Source organism: Oncorhynchus keta, chromosome 18 (genome assembly GCF_023373465.1).
Source record: "Oncorhynchus keta strain PuntledgeMale-10-30-2019 chromosome 18, Oket_V2, whole genome shotgun sequence".
Classification (NCBI taxonomy): domain Eukaryota; kingdom Metazoa; phylum Chordata; class Actinopteri; order Salmoniformes; family Salmonidae; genus Oncorhynchus; species Oncorhynchus keta.
In genome coordinates this window covers 3132791-3142764 of record NC_068438.1, presented here as the reverse complement: position 1 = coordinate 3142764, position 9974 = coordinate 3132791, and the positions used below count along the sequence as shown (strand labels likewise).

At 42.7% G+C, this 9974-nt stretch overlaps 1 long non-coding RNA gene across 2 annotated transcripts; it reads left to right on the top strand.

Moving 5' to 3' along the window:
* Positions 1-897: 897 nt before the first annotated feature.
* Positions 898-7811, top strand: LOC118397067 (uncharacterized). 2 transcript variants are annotated; one of them, XR_008067652.1, is made up of 5 exons: positions 2316-3061; positions 3443-3541; positions 4091-4483; positions 6113-6225; positions 7591-7811. It is a non-coding gene; the product is annotated as an uncharacterized LOC118397067 (long non-coding RNA). The 2 variants fall into 2 exon arrangements; XR_008067651.1 differs by lacking the exons at positions 2316-3061; positions 3443-3541 and adding an exon at positions 898-1457.
* The last annotated feature ends 2163 nt before the right edge of the window (positions 7812-9974 follow it).

Here is a 9974-nt window from a genome sequence, read left to right as displayed (position 1 = left end):
TTATTCATGTGTTTGAGTAGACACGACTCTTCTACTTATCCGTAACATTTTTTTTACAGCCTCCCCAAATCTGACATCCTACTCCCTCATAAAGCATGTCTTAACCGTACCAGTGCAGCTGATGACGTCAGTGTCCCAACTAGAAGGATGTTCATGAAAAAAACAGACTTCGCTAACAGACTGACTGAACTGTGCCAATTATTGGATCCGGTCCAAACACATTAAAGACACCCTCGTCCACTTACCCGTCGCCATATTGGAGGGTGGGCCAAATGATTAGCCAAGTAAGGGAAGTTTGCAACTTCAGGTACTCAGTCCTCGCTTTTAGTCGGCTTTGTATAAGTACTGTTATGAAACAGGCAGGTGGCAGGTCTCAAACCATCGACCTTCTAGAACGCAATCGACTGCCGCAAAAGCATACTCACGCGGCAGAGTCGATAACCACGCTTCTAAACCCACAGGGTCGTTACACTATGATCACTCCGGGGCCTGAAAAACAACATCAATGGAATAGTCAACATACAAGCGTAAGTAAAAACGAGTGCAAATAAATGAGAAATTGTGCTACTCATGCACATGACGGTACAAACACGTCTCGTAAAAAGTAAATGTGTTTTATCTTTTGGTAATTGTAGAAATGAAACGTTCCTTCCTCAGAAGTTAGTTAGCTAGCTAATTAATATGCTAGCTATCATACAGTAGGCGTATATTAATAATTATATATTTAATATAAGTAGACAGAATCATAATTGACTGTTGGGCATCTACAGCACACAAGCTCCTCTTTTCAGTTCGCTGCAGCTAGCGACTGGAACGAGCTGTAACAAACACTCAAACTGGACAGTTTATCTCACTGTTCATTCAAAGACTTACTTTTACCGACAGTTGTGGCTGCTTTGTATGATGTATTGTTGTCTCTACCTTCTTGGCCTTTGTGCTGTTGACTTTTGCCAATACTGTTTGTACCACGTTATGTTGCCTTAGCTCTCTCTTTACTAAGTGTTGTCTCTCTTGTTGTGATGTGTTTTGTCCTATATTTGTTTTTTAAATTTAATCCCAGCCCCGGCAACGCAAGATGTATTTTGGTAGGCCGTGATTGAGTCCAAAATAAGAATGTTTAATTTAAGAACTGACTTACCTAGTTAAATAAAAAAAAGTTACCGTTGATTGAAAACACAATCGTCGCGGGATGAATGAGTGACACATTTCCGGCCCACGGGTGGTCCATTTAAAATAATTCTGCCTCCCTCGCCCATTGTCCTGCAAGTGCATACTCGTCATCAGACGTGTCCACTTAATTTGAGGGCTGAGGGGATAGGGTGTGTCTTTTAAGTGTTTGGACCGCCTTGCCTAAGCTAGGGCCACTATAAAAACGTGCTTTTCGCCATTGGACTCAAGTCCGGTGGCATTCTCGAACAGTTGATGAAAATGTGAATTCTAGGAGCTGAGACTGCCGAGTAAGTTTCTTAAAAGCTAACGAATTTACTACAGTAGCGAGCTAGTATCTTGTCTCCAAGTGTTAATGTTACTGGCAATATGTGAGTCATGAATATTTTCGCTGTGTGCAGTTTAAGTACCCCCGGCTCGATCTACTTCAGTGTTTTCTATCAACTTTGCAGAAATTGTGACTGGTTAACGTTAATTTTAAAACGAGTCTCAAAAAAATGTAAGCGGTTGGGAATCGCTAGCTAACTAGTGCTTGCCGAACAGTTTTGCATGCAACAGCCCACAGGCAATGGGAATTGAATGGTCCCGTTCCTGGTCTAAATTAGTTAGGTAACTACATTTTACACGTCTGAGTAATCTCATTAGGTCAGTTTACAAGTAAAATGGCACGCTAGCATATTATAATGTGGTTCACTAACCGTAGCTAGCTAACGTTAACAAAAAAAAACTGTTGGCTTGATTGTTGCTGGTTAACTCATTAACGTTCGCGAGCTACCAGTTAGGCGTTTTCTAACCCGCCACAACCGTTGTCATAGTAAGTAAAATGCACGTTTCCACTACTAGATGGCACTGCTAGCCAAGGAACATACAGAGAAGGAACGGCCAGATACGTTATAATAGCCCGGAAGTAAAGCTCCACAGAGCCACATTTTGAAATTGAATATAGGGAGTAGGGTGGGAAAAATCGCATTAAAACACGATTTAAATATACTTTCGGGAAGAATTGTAATGACCATTCATGTAATACATTAAGTATATACAAACAAGACGGTATTGGGGAGCTAGTTAGTAGGTTTTTCCACGGGTATATTATTTTCCCATTTCAAACTTATTTTTTATTTTTTTTATTTATTTCACCTTATTTTGGGAGAGAAGGTCAGGGAGGTGACCAAGAACTCGATGACCACTCTGACAGAGACCCAGAGTTCTTTTGTGGAGATGGTTGTCTTTGTGGAAGGTTCTCCCATCTCTGCAGCTCTCCACCAATCAGGCCTTTTATGGTAGAGTGGGCAGACGGAAGCCACTCCTCAGTAAAATGCTTGGAGTTTGCCAAAAGGCACCTAAAAGGACCCATACCATGAGAAACAAGATTATCTGGTCTGATGAAACCAAGATTGAACTGAATGCCAGGCGGCACATCTGGAGGAAACCTGGCACCATTCCTACAGTGAAGCATGGTGGCAGCATCCTGCTGTGGGGATGTTTTTCAGCTGCAGGGACTGGGAGACTAGTCGGGGTTGAGGGAAAGATGAACGGAGCAAAGATCCTTGATGAAAACCTGCTCCAGAGTTCTCAGGATCTCAGATTGGGGCAAAAGTTCACCTTCCAACAGGACAACGACCGTAAGCACACAGCCATGACGATGCAGGAGTGGCTTTGGGACAAGTCTCTGAATGTCCTCGTGGCCCAGCCAGAGCCCGGTCTTGCACCCGATCAAACATTTCTGGAGAGACCTGAAAATAGCTGTGCAGCTACGCTCCCCATCCAACCTGACAGAGCTTGAGATCAGCAGAGAAGAATGGCAGAAACTCCCCAAATACAGGTGTGCCAAACTTGTAGCATCATACCCAAGAAGACTCGAGGCTGTAATCACTGCCAAAGGTGCTTGAACAAAGTATGTACATTTGATATTGTTTATTTATTTTGATACGTTTAAAAAAATGTATATATTAAAAAAATGTTTGTCATTATGGGGTATTGTGTTTAGATTGAGTGGATACAATAAAATAAAATAAAAATATATATTTATTTATTTAGAAAAAGGCTGTAACCTAACAAAATGTGGAAAAAGTAAAGGGGTCTGAATACTTTCCAGAATGCATTGTATACCAACCTTCTAAGGGTCATTCTACCCACAGAACTATAATGAGTTTATATGATTCTACCTCTGATACACTACATGACTAAAAGTGTGTGGACACCTGCTCATCGAACATCTCATTCCAAAATCATGGGCATTAATATGGAGTTGGTCCCCCTTTTGTTGCTATAACAGGCTTTCCACTAGATATTGGAACATTGCAGACTGCCAGATGGTGAAGCGTGGTTCATTACTCTAGAGAACGAGTTTCCACTGCTCCAGAGTCCAATAGCGGTGAGCTTTACACCACTCCAGCTGACGCTTGGCATTGCGCATGGTGATTTTAGGATGGTGTGCGGCTGCTTGGCCATGGAAACCCATTTCATGAAGCTCCCGACAAACAGTTATTGTGCTGACGTTGCTTCCAGAGGCAGTTTGGAACTCAGTAGTGAGTGTTGCATCTGAGGACAGGCTACTTTTACGCGCTTCAGCCGTGTGTAATGGCTGTATCTCAACTAATCTTTTTTCCAATTTATCCAATTATATTTCCTTTTATTTTTATCATGGACATATTCCCACTAATATTGTATTTAAGCTTTCATGTGTTTTTCCATTTTTATCAAGCTGTTGGTACTTGCTTTTATTTATGACAAATAATTTGACTGCTGTAGGTTGAGGTTCTTGTTTCCTAATGTAATTCCTTCACAATTTTCTAGAGAATAGAGAATAGAATACCCATCACATTATGTTAATGTAGTCCCCATGTGTGTTTAACTTAAATATGTTTGGTTCTGGATTGGAAGGTGTGAAAGAAGCCAATCGTATCGTATCTTATCTCTTCAGTTTATGAGCCGTCACTCCTCATGCCATGAAGTAGAAAATAACGCCCCGCTCGGCCCAACTGAGAATTCTACAGCCTGGGCACGGGATGCCCGTGTGGGGGTTGCGCCCAGTGCACTGCGGCGAGGAGATGCTGCAGGTGACACTCTACAGCGGCTACGATAACTTTGACGACACGGTGCGGCTATACGAGGCGGTGCTGCAAAGGCCGGCAGAGGAGCAGAAGCCGGGGTTCTGTTGGTTCACGCTCTACACGGAGCCTGGGCGGTGTCTACAGCTGGCAACTCAGCAGTGCTGCATTTCAGGGTGGAGGAGATGGGTCAGCTTGTGCTCCTGCCCAATCCGTGCACGCACTGGCAGGCCGAAGACCTGGACGGCAACAAGATGAGCTTCCAGGTCATTTAATTTACATGACACTATTTGCTATATTTCACCTCTGTACTTTTATTCAGACTCCTATGTGGCTCTGTGGTCAGAGATAGTAATATATAGATGAAATAAGCATTTCTGCTTATTTCTTGCATTTCTCTCCCTACATTTAAATTATTCTTCTCAAGATTGAAACATGTTTTAGATTTGTGGTAAATGTTTAGCTGCTATGTAAAAACAGGTTTCTGCCCCCTGAGGAGCTATTGGAAGCAATCCTCAATTGCTGTGAAAACACCAGAGGCGGCTGGTGGAAGGAGCTATTTTATTTGATTTATTTCACCTTTATTTAACCAGGTAGGCCAGTTGAACAAGTTCTCATTTACAACTGCGACCTGTGAGGACGGAGTCATTGTAATGGCTGGAATGGAATGTACCAAACGCATCCAACAAATGGAAGCAATGTGTTTGACTCTGTTCCGTTTATTCCATTCCAGCCATAGCGCCTCCCACCAGCCTCCTCTGGAAAACACGTAGAGCTGGATGAAGTTACTCTATGATTATCTTTTAGCTACCGTGAGACTACTGTTCTGTATTCAGGCAAATTGTCTTGTAAAACCATCAGGATCAAGAGTAGTAGCAGGAAAATGTAAATGCAGTGTGCAGCACAGAGATACAGTGAGCTCCGAAAGTATCGGGACAGTGACACCTTTTTTGTTTTGGCTCTGTACTCCAGCACTTCGGATTTGAAATGATACAATGACCACGAGGTTAAAGTGCAAACTGTCAGCTTAAGGTTGAGTACACTTCTTGTACATGACCCCCCATTTTAGGAGAACAAAAGTTTTGGGACAAATTCACTTAAAGTACCAGTCATTAGTTTGGACACCTTCTCATTCAATAGTTTTTCTTTGTTTTTTAAAAACTATTTTCTACATTGTAGAATAATTGTGAACACATCAAAATGATGAAATGACACACAGAATCATGTAGTAACCCAAAAAAGTATTAAACAAATCTAAATATATTTGAGATTCTTCAAAGTAGCCTTGATGACAGCTTTGCACACTCTTGGCATTCTCTCAACCAGCTTAATGAGGTAGTCACCTGGAATAATGCATTTCAATTAACAGGTGTGGAATTTCTTTCCTTAATGCGTTTGAGCCAATTCATCTGTGAATTTCAAGAACTTTGAAAGGTTCTTCAAGTGCAGTTGCAAAAACAGTCTAACACTATGATGAAACTGGCTCCCATGAGGACTGCCACAGGAAAGGAAGACCCAGAGTTACCTCTGTTGCAGAGGATAAGTTCATGAGAGTTACCTGCCTCAGAAATTGCAGCCCAAACAAATGCTTCAGAGTTCAAGTAACAGACATTTGTTCAGAGGAGACTGCGTGTATCAGGCATTCATGGTTTAATGGCTGCAAACCACTACTGAAGGACTCCAATAAGAAGACTAGGTGAGAGAGTAGGTGAGCGGATGATCGCCTAATGTGTGGTTCCCACCGTGAATCATGGAGGAGATGGTGTGTGGGTGCTTTGCTGGTGACACTGTCAGTGATTGATTTAGAATTCAAGGCACACTTAACAGCATTCTGCTGTGATATGCCATCTTATCTGATTTGCGCTTAATGGGACTATCATTTTGTTTTTCAACAGGACAATGACCCAACAGACCTCCAAGATGTGTAAGGGCAATTTGGCCAAGAAGGAGAGTGATGGAGTGCTGCATCAGATGACCTGGCCTCCACAAGTGAGAAAGTTAGACTGAGGTTGACCATGCGGTAGGATTTAACAGTGAGGAGTCAACACAGCAGTTATTTACTTTTGTTGCCCGTAGTGATGCTTTTATTAGCAAATGTGGAGATAATAAGCATGGCAAAAACATAACAATTATTTACAAAAGAAAGTAACAAACAGGAACATAAACTGACAATAAACCAAATGTAAAAAGTTGAGCTCAAACAACCCAACGCCTGTCCCTTCCCTGACCTAGACAAATTACAAGTCTTAAATACCCTACCTGGGAACCCTCAATATGGACCATACTATTTATTAACTAATTGTCAATCAGCAGATTCAAATACAGGCATGAATCACAAACTGATTTGGGCAATAATCAATATTAATCATAAAAACAAACAGCAAATGTATCCAACAGGTTGGTAGAGTCACAGGTTTGATGTAGTAATGGCATGCTAGGAATATGGGCCCAAATACAAAACATTTGGCTACTTTTTAATACACAGAAGTGAATTTGTCCCAATACTTTTGGTTCCCTAAAATGTGGGGACGATGTACAAAAAGTGCTATAATTTCTAAATGGTTTGCCCGACAAGGATGAAATAACCTAAAAATTAAAGCTGACAGTCTGCATCATAGTTATTGTATCATTTAAAAACAACACAAGATGTGTCACTGTCCCAATACTTTTGTAGCTCACTGTATATCACTGCACTGGTTTCCTTTACTCCGCTATAAATGCACACATTCCCACAGAGAACGATGGCATCCAGGCATCCACAGGTTTTATACAGTACCAAACATTCTCATTTACCTTTCCGTCACGACATGTTGGCCAATAAAAGGAGAACAGCCAAGGCTGTGTTCAGGAAGGCCAAGCAACAAATGGTTAACATTGAAACATACTTTCCCCATTGCACCACTGTATAAATGCATAGTAACTTTGAGAGGCATGAATCGTCCCAATGGGCTCGATATAAGCTAAGATTTGGTCGTCAATCTTAAAGCTGCAATATGTAACGTTTTGGGCGACCTGATTTAAAGTCACAAAGAAATGTGAGTTATAGATATTTCATTCGCATTGAAAAGAAGTCTAAGAAGCGGTAGGTCTGTTCTATGTGCGCTATTTCTATGCTTCCCGTGCTTAAGTTACATTTTTGCCTCTTTCGGTTTTGTACACCAGCTGAAAAATACAATATTTTTCATTATGGAAAATATATTTCACAGCGCTATAGATGGTACAATGACTCTCTACACTATACTGGCTTGTTTTGTCACAGAAATTGAAATTAGGTGAACTATTCGAATTTTAGCACTCAGGAAATGGCAGAGCCATTTCTGCATAGTGCATCTTTAATTGGAACTTAGGTTTGTTGTTTTTCCTGTCTCTGTAGGCTCCCTCCATGATCGTTGAACCGTCCATTATTTTCACCTCAAATCTTCCAGAGAAAGTTAAGACTGTTAGTCTCTGTCCCCCAGGTGAAAGCCTCAGCGACCCCTGACCCGTGCCTTCCCTCTGACCTGCCCCACGTCTCGCCCAGAGGGCTACTGAGGAGCGTTGTCTGTACTGCCCCCAGCAGCCCACACCCTGTAGTCCTGCAGCCAGGTGACCCAGCCGGGGAACTGGCTGTGCACCGACCCATGCCTGGCTAGGCTAGGTGCCTGCCTTACCTGGGGGTCTGCGGTGTGACATTGGCTCAGACAGCCACTGCAGCACCCCTCCAGGCAGCTCCTGCTACTCGTCCCAGTGCAGCAGCCCCTCCACGCTATCCGTCAACCACCCCCACGACTCCTTCCCTCTCTCATGATCCACCTCCCAAGTGCGGCCCTCCCTGTCAACCTCCCACCTGCTGCTGGAGGAGGAAGAGCCTGTGGGAGGCGGAGCACGAGAGAGGCTAGCCGTTGTGGGGGGCCTCTGCCCCGGAGAGCCTAGCGAGGGAGCTGAGTGCCTGTCTACTGGATGCTTGCACCCCCCACAGGACATGGGTTGTGAGCAGCCCTACCAAAGCTGCCAGCCCCGGGTGCAAGGCAGGGTCACCAGCCTGGGACAGCAGTGTTATCAGCTGGGCATCGCCGGGTCAGAGCTACTCCAGAGGGCCTGTGGGGCCACGGCCTCTTGCTACGCCAGCAGCAAAGGCTCTGTTGTCACCTACACACAGTACAGACCCAATAGATGAGTTCTTCATCTGATTCCTTTCTGCAGTGTGGCAGGCAGTTGTAGGAAATTTTGTCACGATCTAACATAATGTAACTTAGAGATGGACTTCCTGGTGCCAGTCTGGGTCTGCGTCCAAAATGTCACACTATTCCCTATGTAGTGCTGGTGGGCTCTAGTCAAAAGTAGTGCCCAAGATGGGGAATAGGGTGCCCTTTTGGACGCAAACTAGCCAGGCTAGGTGTAAAGCCTATAGTAAATGAAACGATGTTACGCCCAGGGATTTCAGATACACAATTATTGTCTTACTCGGCAACTATGCATTTTATTACCAGTGGAAGTAGAAATGCATACAAATGTGCCGCAAGTGGGTAGGTAGATAAATGTGTGTGGTTGGTTAGTTCATGTGGTTGTCTGTGCACTATGAAAGCTGATCTGTGTGGTAGCATATCACTGAGTGACCTAAGTCCTTACCCCAAGAAAGCAAGTCTTATCAGGTTTGACTCCTGGGTCAGAAGTTAGTATTGTACAGTCATTAGCCTATTTTTCTAGGATTAACACATTGTATTTCAACAGTATCTTCTAATACTATAACGAAACCATAGGTTGTGTTGAGTAGACCTTGCCAAACCACTGTGTTGAAAGGACATATTTTGATAAGACGAATACTATGGGAGCTGATAATTCATTTATTTTCGGGGACTGGGGTTAGGATACATATTTGGTAATCTGTGTTCAAATATGGCTTGATGACTGGAATACAACAAAGGACTCGCCAGCTAAGAGACTCCTTGTCTGAGGTGATACTCTGTTAATAATGTATAAAGTGTGTGCTGACATTACCATGGAAGGCTGTTACATTGCAAGGCTGTCTATAACCTAGGACAAGACGATGTTTACCAAATTGATCGTCTAGAGGCCGGTTTCTTAGATTAGCCTAAACCTGGACTAAAAAGTGTGTTGAGTGGAGAATCTCCATTGAGAGTTGCCATTTAGTCCAGGGCTAAGTGTAATCTGTGTCTGGGAAACTGTCCCTTAATTTAAACATGTGAGTTGTGAAATATGACTGTTTTATCATGCATCACTAAAGTAATTAATTGTATTTTGTAAATTACATTTTTGACTTCTGACTAATTTGGGAATAATACTTGTCATTTGTTTAAAATTGTTCTTAAGACATATGTTAGTGATTTTTATAAACTGGGCGGTTCATGCCCTGAATGCTGATTGGCTGAAAGCCGTGGTATATCAGACCGTATACCATGGGGTATGACAAAACATTCATTTCTTTCCTGCTCTAATTGTTGGTAATCAGTTTATAATAGCAATAAGGCACCTCGGGTTTGTTTTATATGCTACAGGCTGTGTCCTAGCACTCTGTGTTGTTGTGCCCAAACAAGCCTTTAGTGGTGGTATATTGGCCATATACCACACCCCCTCGGGTTTTAATGCTTAAATACAACTCCAATAACTTTACTACTGCATTGGGTACCATCTATTGAGGCCTGTTTATACCTGGTGCTAACATCTGTATGGCTCTTGTCCACATTCTCATTGTGCCCACATTTTTAGACTGGTGTAGACTATTAAAATAACTGATCCTGACGAATTGATTGGATGAAA